The sequence below is a fragment of the Choloepus didactylus genome, chromosome 22, assembly GCF_015220235.1.
Source record: "Choloepus didactylus isolate mChoDid1 chromosome 22, mChoDid1.pri, whole genome shotgun sequence".
Taxonomy (NCBI): domain Eukaryota; kingdom Metazoa; phylum Chordata; class Mammalia; order Pilosa; family Megalonychidae; genus Choloepus; species Choloepus didactylus.
This window is the reverse complement of record NC_051328.1, coordinates 6,518,849-6,538,659: the sequence shown is the minus strand read 5'-3', so window position 1 is coordinate 6,538,659 and position 19,811 is coordinate 6,518,849. Positions and strand designations below refer to the sequence as shown.

The 19,811-nt window shown below is 42.1% G+C and overlaps 1 long non-coding RNA gene across 1 annotated transcript in view; it reads left to right on the top strand.

Moving 5' to 3' along the window:
- Positions 1 to 18,579, top strand: part of LOC119518924 — a 60,077-nt gene extending 41,498 nt beyond the window's left edge. The window contains exon 4 of the long non-coding RNA XR_005213883.1: positions 18,351 to 18,579. This is a non-coding gene — a long non-coding RNA (uncharacterized LOC119518924). The remainder of the gene's footprint in view (positions 1 to 18,350) is intronic.
- The last annotated feature ends 1,232 nt before the right edge of the window (positions 18,580 to 19,811 follow it).

Genomic DNA, 19,811 nt, shown 5'->3' with positions numbered 1-19,811 from the left:
GGATGCAACTCATTTGAAAGAAAAGTCTTTCCAGATGTCCCAACCTGCGTTGGGAAGCTCACGGTGGTGAATGAAGTAGAGGGGTTTGGGAGTGGGATTCCATCTTGTTTCAGTCTCCATGTCGTGATCATCTGGGTCCATTTCTTCTTCACCCAGGAGAGAGGCAAGTCCCCGGGACCCCTTTTGCTAGATTCATATTCAACCAAATTCCAATATTTCTGCCCACCCCCAGGTTCATCTTGCAACTGAAGAATGAGGTAAGTCTGAAAATAGAAATATATTGGACATTACTTATAGAGAAGGCAAGCTTCTGGGGAGTCACGAGACCCCGACCCACTGCCATAATGCAATTGAAAAATAAGACAGTATTCTTTCTCTTCCATATCTTTTGCCTGATAATTCCTAAGTGAGTCTCAGCTTCAAGCCTTCATTGGTTCCCCCAAAGTCATTCATTCTTTTTTTTAAATATCTTTATTCAACAAATATGTATTGACTACCTATCATATACCAGGCCCTGGGCTAGGTGCATTGGATTTCATATTTTCCTGGATCTTATGTTTTCAGAGAGGGACAGAGGCAACATCTAATTGAACAAATACTTACTATTTCAGGTGGCTAAAGGGTTTTGAAAAAAATAAACTGGGGTGGGGTGAAAAGCAGTAGCTGGGACCTGGAGGCTGCTTTGGAAAGTATAGTTGGGGGCATTTCCATGAGGAATGTGGCATGTGAGCTGGGAGCCAAAGGGTAAGGAGGGAAAAATAAGCTGAGAGACTTGGGAAGAAATCCTCCTGAGTAAGAAACCTGAAGAAAGTCTATACCGATTAGTTGTAGACCTAGAAAACAGCAAGTGCAAAGGCCCTGAAGCAGCAAATTGCTTAGAACGTTTAAGGAACTCAGGGAGGCCAGTGTGGCTAAGGTTAAGTGAGGTAGACAAGAATGACCATATGGAGGTGGGAGGGGAGGCACGGCCAGATGGTCGTGGGGCCTCCGAGGCCTTGTTAGGAGTTTGGATGCTATTCCATGCCTCATGGGAAGCACAAGGGGGCTTTTAGGTAAGGAAATGATATGAAGTTCAGGTTAGGAGTTTCTCTCTTGGACTTCCACCATCCCCTGCCAGAGCATGCATGAGCACTGAATTCTAACAACCTGGTTACTTGTCTGCCCCCACCTCCCACCCCACTAGCACATGAGCTTCTTGAGGGCAAGGTCTGGGACTCTTTCATCACCAAATCTTTAGCACCTAATCCAGGGTCAGACACAGACTCAGTACTCAAGAAATATTTATTGGATTGGATCAAATATGTAAAGATAACTAAAATGCTGAGGAAGTGGATGGCAAATCTCAAAGCAATCCAATGCTCAGAGTTAAAAGCAGACACCTGTTACTTCCAGCTGAGGTAGTCAGGGAAGACTGCCTGGGAGAGAGGCTCTTGAGTTAGACACCTGAAGGATGAGTAGGATGTAGATAGGAGCAGAGATAGGGCATCTAGGCAGATGGAGCCAGGCGTCCAAAAGGCTGTCAGCTTCTTACAGAATTAAAACTGGTGAGTCTTACTTTCACAGAGCTTCCAAGGCTACATGGATTGGAAATACACAAAACAGATAATTCTGGGGGATCTGGGAAGAGCTTTCTTCAGTATAGATCCACTCTGTAGGCTTATGCAGACTGCGTGTGCCCTGGGGGGACAGTAAAGGTCTCCCATTCCATCAGCTGGTAAATCTCATTCTCGGCATGACAGCAAAACCACCGGCCAGTCCCATCTCTTGAAACATCCCAATATTTCTTGATAGACACTTCTGTTGTCTTATGTGCAATAGAATTGTAATCACCTGTATTTAAAACTAATGGATTTGAAATAACCTGCAGGCTTCCACTTTAATGAGAGTTAGATTAATGAAAAAGGACCCTTTGCCTCAGATTGCATGGCAACATTTTCAAATTACATTCCTGGAACAGAGAATTCACTTATTCAGAGTAATTGGATGCTGACTTGGGCTAATACGTACAATGTCCTTAAATGAAAATGTTCTATTGTAAGTGGAACTGTATGATACCTGAGGCTTTCTCAATAGGTTTGGTTGGACTCTGAGTTAATTATACTGCATGCTATTTTTTGAATGAATTCAAGCATGAATTCTACACGGTCGAGATTGGAATAATTATATTCAATTCTGCTTGGTGCCCCGCTGAAAGAATTGACCTTTTAGATAAAACGAGTCTCCCGAGCAAGAAACCTGAAGAAAGTCTACACAAAGCCGGCAGATGCAAGAGCAGAGAAAGTCTTAAGTAAGAGGGGGGAAATGGGGGTGGGGTGAAGGCAAGCTCAAGGAACAGTAGCATCAGCAAGATTGATTTTTTGTCACGGGAAAGTATTTCTGTTTTGTAGCTTGTTTTGTATCCTTGGTACATAAAGGTATAATTTAAAACCATTGATTTTACTAAGCTGTTTTCTCATCAGTAACACAGCTAAAAAGTAGCAGCATGAAGAATTAGAAGCTGACAAAAAGTAATCTCTGGAAGATCTCTGGGTGTGGGGCCCCAGGAGTGAGCCAAGGAGGCAGGGAGTGGGGGTTGGTTGTTGCAGAGGCTACCGCAAATGTGCTGCCCACCCGGGGGATGTGGGCTTAGGGGTCAGGGGTCAGGGGTCAGGACTCTGCTGGCCACGGGGCCTTAGGCTGAGCCCTTACACTCTCCGTGCCTCAGTTGTCTCATGTGCCAAATGGGCTAATCCTCAGAGGCTGGCTGGGGCTTAAACAGATGTAAACAAAAGCACCTTGCACTGTGCAAGTGTTTAGTGACTATCAGTTACTATTACTAAATAGTAACTACTTCGTAACTCTTACTAATATTATTGTCAGTAGTGGACTCTCTCTCTCCCACCAGGACTTAAAAGAAAGGGAGCCCATTAGGAAGATTAAGCCCGACAGGAGGATTAAAAATATTTCTCCCCTGTGGAAACTGTGTCAAAAAGGGATCCTTTTGGAGGCTGCCACAGGGCAAAGTAACCAAGCCCTTGCTTGCCCCCCAGGCTGGCCAGAAGGCAGCCTAGCTGAAAGGCTGCTCCCTACTCCAGCTGCCTTGAAAGCAGGGGACGGCATTTTGTCTCCTTGGCCCAAATACCCTTTCTCAGTTAAGAAGAGGCCTCATTATTCCCAATTTGTGAATTGGTAGCATAACACACACACCATCCATCTTTCAGTGAGTCCAGGGCTCTGGGCCCCAGTGAGGTAGAAAGATGACTGTGAATCTTTAAGTGTTTGGTTCAACCCCTTCTACTGACAGTAGAACAATGTGCTGCATTCATTCACCTTGCAGTGTTTACAGTCTTCCCTGTCCCAGGGAAGTTCTAGTCTCCCCTTCTCTCCTAACCTAAATCTTCTGCTGCATTTCGTTCATCCTGTCTCACAGTTTTATTACCCTCCCCTCCCCTTCATTTGTTAGGAAGCTTTAACCTGGTCTTGACCAAGCTTTCTCTGCATGCAGCCTGTCCTTGTTCACCAATCACTGGCTGGCTGTGGGCTTCACAGTCCCCTGCCCAGGCTCGCCCCTTTCCCCCCGTCTAGTTTTCAATCTTTTAATCACCTCTAAGGAGCTTTTCAGGAAGGGCCCTAAGTTCTTACCTGTCTCCATTGGTGACATCAGTTGTTCTGAGTTGCAGGACCCTCGTTTTCCTTTGGGAAACCATCTCCCCTGCTCTATCAGGTAGTTTTGATGGAGCCGAACTTCCCTCCACCCAAAGTTGTACCTTGAACAATAAACTATCCTTAAAACTTGGTAGGGCCTTAGCAAGTCATAGTAGGGGTTTGGTGACCGGTGGGGGGCTCACACAGGTCGACACAGTGATGGTGCAGGTGCCGACACGGCCAATCAGAGAGCTTCATTCCCCCTGGTCAGGGCAGCTGCTTCTGAGATGAGCATACGACCCAAGTCACATGAGACTCAGACTCAGAACTTTAGCTAGAAATATTAAGAACGGCTCTCTCTCTCTCTGCCTTTCCCTCTTTCTCTCTTCTGGACTTGAAGTTGGGAGGATATTAGCCCAGAGCTGCCAGGGCTTCCACATAGGGGAATCTGCCTGAAAATAGAGCCAGTAAGAGAAAGAAGAACCAAAAGACGGAGGAAAAAATGTAAGAAACAATGACCAACTTTAAAGTCCTGGATCCAACTGTGCCTGCAGTTATATCTATCTTTGACTCTTTGGTTTCATGAATCATACATCACTCCTTTTTTCTTAAGTTAGTCTTAGTTGGAGTTCTGTCATTCAAAACTAAGAGTTCTCATGAACACTTGACATCTGGATATGCCTGCTAGGAGTCTACTGCCTGCCAGGAGACCCACTCAATACCACACAGTGTCTGAAGCCAACCTGCTCTATGCTCAAAACTGTGTTTGGGTTTGACTTGCAAAAAGAGTAAGGCTTCATCCATCCTCTCAAGGGTTATTCCCTTCAGTTGGGGAGCCAGAGACTCAGGAAACCAGGGCAACCATGCTTTCAGCTGATCTCATTTATGATGATTGTCATCAGAGCTTTATCAGCTTGTTTACTCTGACCTTCAGATCATTTTCTACTGTACATGGGACAGTTAGCCCTCCTTAGCTGACCTAAAATACTTGGATTTTCCCCCTGTATGTCTGGGTTTTCAACTGTATGGCAGTCCCTCTGATTTACTGAAGACAACGGAGCTTTGGCTATGGCACTAGGGGGGCCAGCTTTGGCCTGGAGAAACTTGAGGTCTTCTTTATGGAACTGTCCAAGTGCTGGGATATAATCCTTCTCTGCTGGTGTCATACAAATATGAATTATGTTGCTGTCTTTGTCTTTTAAGCCTTAGGACCTTCCATGGGAGCTATAAGGGGTGACATTGTGGTATTGTTGGAACTGCTTTTCCCAGTTCTGACCACTGACCACCTTTTGACTTTGGACAAGCAGTTTGCATTTTGGGGTTTGACTCCTTATTTCTTTTACGAGGGATGTGAAATGGATCCAGGTTTGGCATCTGGGTCCCACTGCCCCTGTGTACATGCCAGACATTTTGGGTTGATCACTCTATTCTTTCCTTCTGAGCTTAAACACATCCTCAAAATCCTCCTCAACATGGTGCTAGAGCATCTTTAAGTTTGTCCAGAGATGTGGGTCAGGGATAGAGGACCTTGTATGCTGTCTCTACATCCAAGGGTGTCAACAACATACATCAGCATTACCAGGCGGTAGCTCTCTTAACAGCTGAAAAAAGCAATTCCCCTAGCTCTGCAGAGACTTGGAGTAAAAAAGATTCCAATAATTAATTCCATGCTGCAGTTAATATAATTAGTTGTATTTATGTATAAGGGCCCACACTTGAGGCTCAAATTCTTGTTGTTGGTTTTTGTTCTCCTTCCAAAGGTTCCAGTCCCTTAAATTTGTGCATTATCTGTGACAGATATATCATTTATCTAGAGAATACAGTTGTCATTCACTTCACTTAATTAGCTTATGGATCTAAATTATCTGCTAACATAAAATGTGATTTTCTACTGCAGATTACAAAGGTTTTTCAGAAATTTAATATGCCGCTTTTAATTGGTGAAAAGCACCCTAAAGGATTCATAATATTTTTACTGCACTTGCATTTAGGCTCAAGAGAAAGAGAGATTGAAGATGTTTAGCTGGAAATGGGATTTGGGTCAGTGAGATTGGTGATGATGATTTATTTGGAATAAGGCAAATCTGGAGGGATGGTGTCATAAATGTAGCCATCAGAGAACTGTGTTTGAGCAGTGAGACCAGAGAGTTGAAAATGGAATATCTGGTTTTCATACTCCAGTTAGTCATTTTGATGGGCAAGCAATGTATTTATGGCCTGTGATCCTAAGTTTGCAGCAGTGACTAAGAATAGCCTGTTTTCTGCTCTGTTTTTCCAACCATTAAATCCATAATCTTCTGTGTATGTGATATTACTACACCTTCCCTAAATACATTCTTGGCCTTATTGATGCCTTGGTTCAGTCGTACATCTGGGTGGGTCTTTGTTCAGCAAAAGCAAACAGCTCTTTTTGATCCTTAGACTATGGGAACACCATGCACAGCAAGGTTATGGTCATAATAAAGACGCTGGGTTATGGGGAGCAACTTCAAGGACTTCCAAGTTCATCTATCTTAACGTGCTGCAAGTAAACATTTACAAAACATGGCAATGGACATCAAGAAGTCTGGATCCTTGAAGAGAAGTGTTGGAAAGAGTCAAAGATCAGGAGATGTGGGTAAGGCTGGAAGGATCTCCATGCCTCGCCAGGACTCTCCCTCTCTCAGGAACCAGGGCCTGATAATCCTGAAAAGTCAGCAAGTTACAGAGCCTGTACTCCCACCATTACCCATTCCATTCCTTTGGATGAAGGCATCAGACCAGAGGTCTCTATTAAGAGCAAATGTTGAACTACTATTCCCTCTTAGTACATTTGCAGTAATTAATGTCATCGGTTGACTTTGGCTATGCAAATCTGATTAGTCTGGAAGATTTTCCTAGGGGAAAGAGAAATGAGAAGACTTTGGTGTTGAGGTAGGAAAAGGGTCAGGGCTGGTGAAGGCCGAGCTAACGTGAGGGCCTGAAAAAGGGGAGGTGTAGAAAAGAACAAGAATAATAATATTATGAATATATCATAACATCATAATCATAGTGATAGTCGATCATCTTAATAATATGAAAATAATACTACAACAATGATAATAATATGAAATACTCATTTTTTAGTATCTACTACATGTCAGGCCCTGAGCTGGGCCCCTTCCATGTATTACTTGGTTGTATCTCTTCCCCTACATCCTATGAGATAGGTACTGAAATAGCACACATTTTGCAGACAGGCAAAAGGAGGCTTAGAGACATGAAGTGACTGACCCAAGGTCTCCCTGTTGACAGAACCGCAGTTTGCATGCAAGTCTGTCTCTTTCCAGTGCCCCCTGGGCTAATAAGAGTCCTGAGCACTGAAGAGAAGCTGCTGAAGGCAACTTTGGTGAGAGTTCACTCTCAGACCTGCCACTTCCTTGCAAGGTTAAATCTACACTGATCGAACACCTCCTGCTGTATGGCCTCATTTTTTAAAAATGAGCAATACAAATAAGTAAAAGAAAGAAAATAAAAATGATTCATAATCCCACCACAAAAAGGTAAAAAACAACTAGTTGTGTGTGTGTGTGTGTGTGTGTGTGTGTGTGTGTGTGTACACGTGGACACAAACAAATGAGTTGTACCTGCTTTTGCACTTAACAAGAGAAGAAATACAGCAATTTCAATCCCTCTAACATCAGATTTCTCATCTAATAGTGGAGGCTAATAGTAGTGCCTTCTTTATATAATGTTTGTGGGGATTGAATGAAGCAATGGTGGTCAACTTAGCACAGTGACTGCATGTGATACTGTACAATAAATATTAGCTGTAATTGTTATTGTTATTATTTTTAAAATATAAACATCCTTCTCTGCTACTAGGTAATCTCGCAGAGCATCACTTCCAAACAATTTTTATTGTTTTGCATTACACAAGTTGTCTTAGTTTGCCAGGGCTGTTATGGCAAATACCACGTGACAGGTTGGCTTAAGCAACAGGAATTTATTGTGTCATGGTTTTGGAAGCTGGAAGTCCAACATGGAGGCATTGGCAGGGCTGGCTTGCTCTCAGAGTCTGTGACATTCTGGTGCTAATTTGCTGCAATCCTTGGGGTTCCTTGACTTGCATCTCTGCCTCCAACACTCGGTGATCTGTCTCCTCCCACGGCTTTCTCTGACTTCTGGCTTCTATTGACTGACTGCATCTGAATTTCTTTGCTTCCAGGGAATCCAGCCGTATGGTCTAAGGCTCATCCTCATTTAATTTGTCCTCATCTAAATGGGATCTTCAAAGGCACTGTTCACAAATGAGTCCACACTTAAACTAATAATAACTTCTGCAAGGGTCCTATTTACAAATAAGTTCACACCCACAGGAATGGGGATTAAGACTTGAACATGTCTTTTGTGGGGTTCATGATTCAACCCCCAACACAAGTAATGTGCTTATTTATAAAACTGGAGATAAACCAAATGACAAATAATAAAACCATCCATAACTCCACGACCAAGAGATAACCACTGTGAAATTGTGCACGTATTTCCAACCTCATTTTATTTACATATAATATAGATATATATTTTTTATAATAAATCCATGTACCATTTGCTTTTTTCCCTCTTAAAATACATCATGACCATTACCTCATGTGATTACATGATTTGCTACATGCAAAAAAAAAAAATTCCAATAGCTAAAATAATAGTCCTTGGAGTAGATCTAACATAATTCCCTGAACCAATCCCCATTGCAAACATTTAGGCTGTTTACATATTTTTTCTTTTGGAATGCTGCACCATTCTGGGATGACCAGCACAATATCCAAATCTTTGGGTCTTATTGGAATAAATTCCTTGAATTGAAATTTCTTTGTCAAAGGGTTTGCACATTTTAAGGCTCTTGATGAACAGCACCCAGGTTCTCTCTGGAACTATCATCAAGCCCTGTAGGACAATTCTAGTAGACCCGTGCACATGGGTTCCTCTGCTGTTGCAGCAAATTTTGAATCCCAGCCTGAAGACAGCATCACTAATTGCTGCCTTGTGCTTCTGGGCCACCAATCCCCATGGTCATTTGAAGAATAATCAATAAAGCCTGTCCCCTTCTGTATGGGTGTTAGGCTAAAGATAGCAGAGGGCATCCCTGAAATGAAGAAAGAAGTTGGAGCAACAATGGAAAGGTAAACAGAATCATAATTCATGAGATTTCCCATTGTTCTTTCTTAACACTGATTTTATCATCATAAAACAAGCACAATCATCTATGCAATTTAACAGCCTCGTGTTGGACACCTGCTTTGTAAAAGCCTGGGAGACAGGTGTAAAAAAAATAAAACAGTATTTTTAGAGTGTCCACACTTGACAAAGTGCTGTCACGTGCCTTAGAAAAAAGCCCTGAGCCAGGACTCAGGAGTCCTGAGTTCTAGAGTTGCCTCTGCCCCTTAATTGAAGTAAGACCTCAGGCTGAATCTCTCTCCTCCCAGTTTTAAGTATGAGGTTAATAAGCTTCAGAGTTTGTGTGATGCTCTTGTCTGAAAATGATGGATAAATGCTCCATCAGTTGACAGATTTCAGCAAACCATAACAATGGGCAGTGATAGTAGAATATCTTTGAATTAGATCTAAACTGAAAAAGCCCATGGAAATCATTCAGGGCAGTGACTTTTCTAACTGCCTCTGGGAAGCCCCATGATTCTGAGGGATTGCCTTTGGAGCCCCCATGGGGAGCAAAGGGGAGGCTGAGAAGGCAGGGCTGGGTTTCTCACTACCCACCCTAACTTCACACTCGGGAACCAGACCACTTGTGTGTGACTTTGGGCAAGTTACTTAAATGTCTTTTGAACCTCATCAGTTTTCTCAACTTTAATATGGAAATATGTGTTGTTGTGAAGCTTAGAGATTTAGTTAAGGAGTATACAGTGCTCAGGACAGTGGTAGGCACAGAGCTAAGCTTGCTGCTGTTTTATGGTCCACCATGTGGGTTGTTAGGGGTTGAGTGATGTTCCCCCCTCACCCCCCAAAATAGGTTGGAGTGCTAGCTCCTGGTATTTCAGAAAGTGACCTTATTTGGAAATAGCATCATTACAAATGGAATTAGTTAAGATAAAATGAGTTGATATTGGAGTAGGGTGGGTCCTACTGACAGAGGGTATACCAGTATGACTGACATCCTTATAACAAGGGGAGAAGAGACATACATGGACCAGAGAGAAGTCCAGATGACAAAACAGAGGCAGCCATTGAAGTGTTGCAGCTACAAGCCAGGAAATGTCAAGGATTGCTGGCAAACCCCAGAGGCAAGATGAAGCAAGGAAGGCTTCTCCCCCATAGGTTACAGAGGGAGAATGGCCCTGCTGACACCTTGATCTGGAATTTCTAGCCTCCAGAATTGCAAGAGAATATAGTTCCGTTGTTTTTTAAGCTACCAAGTTTGGGACACTTTGTTACAGAGGTTCTAGGACACTGAGACAACATTTCTATTACAGTCAGATTCATTGCAAAACAATATTTGAAAAAATTATTGAATTCTCCAACTCCTTTATTTTACAGATAGAAATATATAGCCCAGAGAAGTCAGTGTACACATGTGTATTGAGAATGTGGCATACACAAACACACACATGTCATCACCACCATCATCGTGCCAGTGTGGATGCATTATGTCCCCCAAAACACCATGTTCTTTGATGCAGTTTTGTGTGGGCAGGTGTATTAGTCTTGATTAGGTTGGAATCTTTGGATTAAGTTGTTTCCATGGAGATGTGACCCACCCAACTGTAGGCGGTAACTCTGATTGAGTTATTTCCATGGAGATGTGGTCCCACCCATTCATTGTGGGCCTTGATTTAATCACTGTAGTCCTTTAAAAACACTGGCACACTTGACTCTTGAAGACAGTTGTTTAACAATGTAGCTTATAAGGTGAACAGTGTGATTGTAAAAACCTTGTGGATCACTCCCTTTATCCAGTGTATGGATGGATGAGTAGAAAAATGGGGACAGGGACTAACTGAAAAATGGGATGGGATGGGGGGATGATTTGGGTGTTCTTTTTTACTTGTATTTTTTATTCTGATTCTGATTCTTTCTGATGTAAGGAAAATTTTCAAAAACAGATTGGGGTGATGGAGGCACAACTATAAGATGGAACTGTGAACAGTTGATTGTACACCATGGATGATTGTATGGTATGTGAATATATCTCAATAAAGCTGAATTTAATAAAAAAAAAAACAAAACACTGTCACAGACTCAGACATTAGCTGGCTTAGCTCAGAGATGCTTGGAATTGCTGACCCTGATGTTGGCTGCAGCCAAGAGAGATATTTTGAAGACGGCCATTGAAAGTAGACTTTTGCCACTCCAGAGTTTGCCTGGGAGAAACTAAGAGAATACCCCCAGATGCCTGGAGAGAAACATCCTGGGAGAAAGCCATTTTGAAATGCAACCTGGGAGCAAACAGACACCAGCCACCTGCCTTCTGAGCTAACAGAGATTTTCCAGATGCCATAGGTGTTCTTCATGAAGGTGCCCTACTGTTGATGCCTTTGTTTGGACACTCTTATGGCCTTAGGACTATAACTTTGTAACCAAATAAACCCCCTTTATAAAAGCTAATCCATTTCTGGTATTTTGCATAACGGCAGCATTAGCAAACTGGAACGATCATCATCACCATCATCATCGTCATCACACTCCCTTCACCAACCTCTTCTGATTACTTGCTGCTTACTGGTAAATGATAGAGATGCATTGTAATGGCTGGTTTGTGTGCTCTCTTGGGCTTGTGGGCTGCCCCTGAAGATCTCCTCCTCCACGTGGCAAACAGCGAAGCTCTTCTGATTGAGGCACCAGAGCCTCTGTGACAGCACTGGTGTTTCCAAATTCCCAACAGATGTGAATCTTTGGGATCTAAAGTTAAGAAATTAGAACTCCTGAAATCATAAGTTATTCTTAAAATATGTCCAGCATTCTTCATACCCTTTTCTTTACCCATCATTGTGGATATCTAAAAATATTGTTTGATAAATATAAATAGTAAGCTTAACACTATTTATAAAGAACTGTAGCCTGTGGCAAATATTCAAACATTGGACAGCACCAGAGAACATTATCATTGGGTTGTCTTTGAATAATGTAACATTTAAATCTCCTAAGGCTGAAAGAACCACGCGGAATCAAGAAATTGCCAAAGCACTTATTTTGCTTCCAACCTTGTTATTTCTCAGAACTCCTCAGAGGATTTAAATAAAATATACTCTCTACCTAAAAACACATTAGTATTTATTTTATTGCACCATAACGTCTCACCATTAGCAGCATACAGGGCCCAAACACACAACCACCAGCCAGACTAACTGAGTCGAGTTGGTCTCCACACAGGAGTGTCATTTTTAACCTTTGACTCCCTCACCCCATCCCCCATCAGTGTTCCTTCCCAAGCTTTCCACTGGACACCCGTGGATTCCTTCAAATGGCTACTGTCTACATATTAATTGTAAAATTTAATGCTCATAGGAGAATTATAATATATTTTCTCTTTTTACTCAATTTCTAGAAGGATTTTTCTTGGGATTCAGAAAAACATAAACTTCCCAAGAAATGCTAGAAACGAGTCTCCACATGGAAATGCTCCATGACACCACCTTCCCAGTCCATACGACAACATGGAAAATAGTCCAAGGGGATCTACTCTAGTTGATCTGAGGGTGGGAAGTGGGTCCATGTGCTCTGGGCTTCCCATCCTAATGGATACCCCCAGGCACCTCCTCTAATCCCCTGGACAACCAACTGCTGCGTACATATACTTTCAACCTGCAGGAATTTCTCCTTTTAGGAGTTAGGTCACCTCTTCTTCTTCTTTTTTTTTTTTAAATTCATTTTATTGAGATATATTCACATACCATGCAGTCATACAAAACAAAGCGTACATTCGATTGTTCACAGTACCATTACATAGTTATCCTTTCATCACCAAAATCAATCCCTGACACCTTCATTACCATACACACAAAAATAATGGTTGAAGTGAAAAAGAGCAGTTAAAGTAATTTGCCTTTGTTTGTTTGTTTGTTTTTTTCCTTCCCCCATTTTTCTACTCATCCATCCATAAACTAGACGAAGGGGAGTGTGGTCCATATGGCTTTCCCAATCACACTGTCACCCCTCATAAGCTCATCTTCAAGATTCAAGGGTTCTGGGTTGTAGTTTGATAGTTTCAGATATTTACTGCTAGCTACTCCAGTTCACTAGAACCTAAAAAGGGTTGTCTAAAGTGTGCGTAAGAGTGCCCACCAGAGTGACCTCTCGGCTCCTTTTGGAATCTCTCTGCTACTGAAGCTTATTTCATTTCCTTTCACATCCCTCTTTTGGTCAAGAAGATGTTCTCCATCCCACGATGCCGGGTCTACATTCCTCCCCAGGAGTCATATTCCACGTTGCCAGGGAGATTCACTCCCCTGGGTGTCAGATCCCATGTAGCGGGGAGGGCAGTGATTTCACCTTTCAAGTTGGCTTAGCTAGAGAGAGAGGGCCACATCAGAGCAACAAAGAGGCATTCGGGAGGAGGCTCTTAGGCACAATTATAGGGAGGCCTAGCCTCTCCTTTGCAGCAACAGTCTTCCCAAGGGCAAGTCCTGTGGTAGAGGGCTCAATCCATCAAACCACCAGTCCTCTATGTCCATGAGCACATCAGCAACCATCAAGGTGGGGAAGCCCAATACCCTTGCATTCTCCACCAGCTCTCCAAGGGGGCTCTGCATATTTTTTTCATTTTTTTTTTTAATTAACTCTTTTTTTTAAAAATCAACTATATCAAAAAAATTTTTTTTAAATACAATAAAAAAACATTTCAAACAAACCATAACAAGGGAGTAGGAAAAAGACAACTAACCTAAGATAACTACTTTACTTCCAACATGTTCCTACCCTACCCCAAGAAAGTAACCTAATATAGCAAAATTTCTGTGAACTTGTTCCTACTATACCCATCAGAAATTAACAGACCATAGTCATTCCTGTGCATTCCCAGAACGTTAAATTTACCCGTGATAGCTTATCTGTTCTTATTGGGTTATCATTCCCCCTTCCTCAGTTGCTCTCTGTCACTAGTTCCCCTACATTCTACATATTAAACATTTGTTTTACATTTTTCAATGTTCATATTAGTGGTAGCATATCATATTTCTCTTTTTGTGCCTGGCTTATTTCACTCAGCATTATATCTTCAAGGTTCATCCATGTTGTCATATGTTTCACGACATCGTTCCTTCTTACTGCTGCATAGTATTCCATCTTGTGTATATACCACATTTATTTATCCACTTATCTGTTGAAGGACATTTGGGTTGTTTCCATCTCTTAGCAATTGTGAATAATGCTGCTATGAACATTGGCAGTGACATTCATGTCACTGCTTTCAGATCGTCCGGGTATATACTAAGAAGTGCAATCACTGGATTGAAGTATAACTCTAAATGTAGTTTTCTAAGGAACTGCCAGACTGACTTCCAGAGTGGCTGAACCATTATACAGTCCTACCAACAATGGATAAGAGTTCCAATTTCTCCACATCTTCTCCAGCATTTGTAGTTTCCTGTTTGTTTAACGGCAGCCATTCTAATTGGTGTGAGATGGTATCTCATTGTGGTCTTAATTTGCATCTCTCTAATAGCTAGTGAAGCGGAACATTTTTTCATATGTTTCTTGGCAATTTGTATTTCCTCTTCAGAGAACTGTCTTCTCATCTCTTTTGCCCATTTTATAATTGGGCTGTCTGTACTCTTGTCATTGAGTTGCAGGATTTCTTTATATATGCAAGATATCAGTCTTTTGTCAGATACATGGTTTCCAAAAATTTTTTCCCATTGAGTTGGCTGCCTCTTTACCTTTTTGACAAATTCCTTTGAGGTAGTGAAACTTCTAAGCTTGAGGAGTTCCCATTTATCTATTTTTTCTTTTGTTGCTTGTGCTTTGGGTGTAAAGTCTAGGAAGTGGCCGCCTAATACAAGGTCTTGAAGATGTTTCCCTACATTATCTTCTAGGAGTTTTATGGTACTGTCTTTTATATTGAGATCTTTGATCCACTTTGAGTTAATTTTTGTGTAGGGTGTGAGGTAGGGGTCCTCTTTCATTCTTTTGGATATGGATATCCAACTCTCCCAGCCCCATTTGTTGAAAACACTGTTATGTCTCAGTTCAGGGGCTTTGGGGGCCTTATCAAAGATCAGTTGGCCATAGATCTGGGGGTCTATCTCCGAATTCGCTGTTCAATTCCATTGATCAATATGTCTATCTTTGTGCCAGTACCATGCTGTTTTGACAACTGTGGCTTTATAATAAGCTTCAAAGTCAGGGAGTGTAAGTCCTCCCACATTGTTTTGCTTTTTTAGAGTGTCTTTAGCAATTCAAGGCATCTTCCCTTTCCATATAAATTTGATTACTAGCTTTTCCAAGTCTGCAAGGTAGGTTGTTGGAATTTTGATTGGGATTGCATTGAATCTGTAGATGAGTTTGGGTAGAATTGACATCTTAATGACATTTAGCCTTCCTATCCATGAACATGGAATATTTTTTCATCTTTAAGGTCCCCTTCTATTTCTTTTAGTAGAGTTATGTAGTTTTCTTTGTATAGGTCTTTTACATCTTTGGTTAAGTTTATTCCTGGGTACTTGATTTTTTTAGTTGCTATTGAAAATGGTATCTTTTTCTTGAGGGTCTCTTCAGTTTGTTCATTTCCAGCATATAGAAACATTATTGATTTATGTGCGTTAATCCTGTATCCCGCTACTTTGCTAAATTTGTTTATTAGCTCTAGTAGCTATATTGTCGATTTCTCAGGGTTTTCCAGATATAAGATCATACCATCTGCAAACAATGATAGTTTTACTTCTTCCTTTCCAATTTGGATGTCTTTTATTTCTTTGTCTTGCCGGATTGCCCTGGCTAGCACTTCCAGCACAATGTTGAATAACAGTGGTGACAGCGGGCATCCTTGTCTTGTTCCTGATCTTAGAGGGAAGGCTTTCAGTCTCTCACCATTGAGTGCTATGCTGGCTGTGTGTTTTTCATATATGCTGTTTATCATATTGAGGAAGTTTCCTTCAATTCCTACCTTTTGAAGGGTTTTTATCAAAAATGGATGTTGGATTTTGTCAAATGCTTTTTCAGCATCTACTGAGATGATCATCTGATTTTTCTCTTTTGATTTGTTAATGTGTTGTAATACATTGATTGATTTTCTTACGTTGAGCCATCCTTGCATGCCTAGAATGAACCCCACTTGGTCATGGTGTATGATTTTTTTAATGTGTCTTTGGATTCAATTTGCAAGTATTTTGTTGAGAATTTTTGCATCTATGCATCTATATTCATTAGGGAGATAGGCCTGTAGTTTTCCTTTTTTGTAGCATCTTTGCCTGGTTTTGGTATTAGATTGATGTTAGCTTCATAAAATGAGTTAGGTAGTGTTCCATTTTCTTCAATGTTTTGAAAGAGTTTAAGTAAGATTGGTGTCAGTTCTTTTTGGAAAGTTTGGTAGAATTCCCCTGGGTCACTTCTTTTTTGATATCTGCTAGTAAGGTGGAACTATTTTAATTATATATATATGGTGTGTGTGTGTGTGTGTGTGTGTGTGTGTGTGTGTGTGTGTGTGTGTGTGCTTTACTCTCCGATGTCAAATGATCCATGGTTGGGTCCTCAACACAGAATTGTCTGACTCTTCCATGTGACTTGTGGGCCATTCTCATGACCTCACCTACATGTCACAGCCCTTCCTCTAAAGATATTTTCCACCTAAGTGGAAAGGCAAAACACAGTCATGAAGACATAAAAGAAACTTGAGATTTCAGAACACATATTTGGTACTGACCATAGCTGCTCCCGACATTTGGAGAGGAAGGAGATTGTGGAGGCCAACCTGGCTGGGGAGGCTTCCAGAAGGAGGTGGTAGTGGCGCTCAGGCTTGCAGGATATGTAGCATTCAGAAAGGGGTAAAGCAGCATCCCAGAGAGAAGGAGCAGCCTGGACAAAAGGGGAAGGAGACCAACCAGGTTTAAGACAAGGGTGCACTTATGGAGGGGGAGAAGAGACGCAGATCAAGGAGACCTGGAGAAGCCAGATGTATAATATCCCAAGGAGAGTAATGGATTGATTTCTTTATTGATTTTTATTGGAATTTTCAAATTATAGAAGTAATATGTGGGAGAAAATTCAAATAATTCAGAAGAGTAAAGAGTGAAATCGCAAAGCTCTGCCTCTTACCCCTCAGACCCGCAACTTTCCTTCCAAGTTATATGCATATACAAGGCCATGTAATAAATGAAGATCCTTTTCCTTTTAAACAAACAGAATCACACCAAGTGGACTTTCTTCCTACATGTTTTGTTTTTTTTAAAGTAACAATTTAAAAAATGTATAGCTTTTATGTTTCAATGCAGATAACTCCTTGCCTTTATATTTAACTGCTGGGTGGTATTTCATTGTGTGGACATACCCTAAAATATTTCACCTGCCCTTTATTAACATCCAGTTATATTGGTTCCAGTTTTTTTTCTTTTCTTTATTAATAACACTGCCTTTACTTTTATTCCTCTATTGCTACCCACTTTTGCAAGTATATAGGCAGCATAAGTCCCTAGAAGTGGAGCGGTTGAGCACACAATATATGCATTTAAAATGGTGACAGCTATTGTCAATGACCATCCCAGAGTTGCATTCCCATCCACGGTGTGGGAGACCATTTCTCCCATCCATGGGTTAGGAGAAGGGGCTGCGGTGTTGGCAGGCTGATGGGATGCATTGCCCCACCGCCTCATGCCTGCACAGCCTGGGGGAAGTTGCTTAGCCTCAGTTTGGTCATCTGGAAATGGGAGTAGAAGTAGTGTCTTTATCAAAAGGTGGTTAAAGGGATTAAATGAGATAGGGATTCTTACAAATGCTTAACCTGTGTCTTGCAAGAATCACAACAAGAACTGAACAAATGCAACCTTGTGGATCAGACCCTGTGGGCCCCCTACCCTAGAGCTCTTGTCTTTCTCATTTCAGCACAGGCCGCCCACTTCCCTGCTAGGAGGGCCTGCGCGCCTTTCCCCGGGCTTTGCAGGCCGCCAGGGGCTGATGTTTCCCCTGGCTCACCACAGGCCAGAGAGGCTGCGGAATTCATTCCCAATGCCCCCTGCCCCCTCCCAGCAGCCTTTGACCAATGTCTGTTGGAGACGGTGTGCAAGCAGCCCACTCCCTCACCTCCTGAACGAGATAAATCTCCTTCTTCCATTCCCACCCTCAGAATTCCTCAGCTGGATTAAGCTCCAGTCACAGGGCTAAGTGGCTTTATTTCTTTCCTTCCCTCTCTTGTGTCCACACCGCCTGCTGGCATTTCCTGGGATCCCTCCCAAACCAGCTACTTGCACTCAAACACTTGTCTCAGGGTCTGGTTCTGGGGGTTCCAAATTAGGACAAGTTCTAAAGCTTTGCCAATCTGTTTTTTTTCTTTAAAGACAACAATTTTAATTTTCATTTCTTTAATTATGTGTGAGATTGGGCTTCATTTCATATGTTACTTGCCAAAAAATGTTTCTTTTTTTCCACAATCTGTCTTTCATGTACTTTGCATATTGCGCTGTTTGTGGTTCCTTATTGATGTGTAAGAGCTCTTTGTAAACAATAAAAATCAGCCCTTTGTCTATTATGTGATGCTGTTTCCCACATTGCTGCCTGATTCTGACTTTGTTTAGGACTTTTATTTTCTCTCTTTTTTTTTTTTTTAGCCATACAGAAGTTTACATTTTGACATAATCAGAGAGAAGACCAGATTAAAAACCATGATTTCTTTCCATTCATTTGCTGCTTCAGTTTTAGTTCTCCCCCAAAATGGGCAATTACAATGGATGGCACCCCTCAGACAGGGATGAGCCAATGAGTCAACGCACTTGTCAACGCACTCTTCTGTATACAGGTTGGAAATAAATAATGAAATACTTAAATATATGGAGATATGATGCATTTTTAGTATTAATTTTTAATCTCTCCTCCCTGGAAATTATCCATGTATGGCTGCTGAAATTCCCTGATCCATGTGAATTTCTTTCCTGTTTCATAAACCAAGTTATGCAGCTGCTGCTCTTTGGCCCAGGCTGATCAGAGTGAAAGAAGCTACTTCCTTGTCTTTAACACCAACTGCAGAGAATTCTCCGTCTCTTTGAGTGTGACTACTCAGGGTTAAGTATTGAGAATTTATCAACTGCAAGTCTAAAGACCCATCAGTCTTTGCTCTTAGTATCTGAAGATTGAAGGTGTATTTGTTTGTCTGTTTGTTTTCCCCCTGCCTCTGTGGCATCCTGCAAAATGCCTGCAGCCTGGGTGAGCTTTGGACTGCTTGCCCACTGCTGCTGCACCCAGGCCTTCCTCCCCCTAACTGAGCTGGGTCTGGGGGTCTGGCCGGACCATGGAGGTGGGGAGAGGGCTTTACCACTCTCTGGCTGGGGACGGAAAGTGCAACTTCAGAGGGAAAGCTCTGCGGAGGGGCAGGGCACAGGTTCTCTGATTCTTCTGTTCCACTACTAAACATCCCCCTTAGTTGCAGACACATTGGGGTGGGGGAGAAGAAGGGCAGATTGCTGTTTAGCCATTTCACACCCACGGTAGAGGAGGTAACCCTAGCCTGTTGGTGGTGCAAGTCGAAACTCCAAACTTTTTTTTCTTTTAGCTTGTCTAGGTCACCTCCATGAAACCAAGGAAAGTGAGGGCATTGGTTTCCATTCCTTGAAGATGTCAAGTTCATCGCCACCTTGGGCATATCTGCTTGCTCTGTCCCGTTCCCGGTCATTTGAGTCTCTGCTCCAATGTTCCTTCTCTGAGTGGCAGTACCTTCCTTCTCTGTAAAGAAATTGCCCCCCTTGCCCACCAAGAACTGTCATTTTGCTACTTTATCATGATTCCAAAGTTCTGATCTCTGCCAGTCTTGTTATGTATTTTCTTGCTGACTGTATCCTCTACTCGAGAATATCATCTCCATGAAGGCAAGGACTCTGTCCCACTTCCCTAGCACCCGGCTGGCACATAGTAGGTGCTGTAAACGGCTAGTGCATGATGCTTTTTGTGAAATGGAGGCATCCAGGAAGGGTGGAAGTGGGAATCGGTCTCAGCCCCTCATCAGGATGGCCTGAGACTTTCTGTCTCAAGGAAAGACACCTCCCCTTCTTCGGAAAGGACTCAGGAGCCAGCCTAGA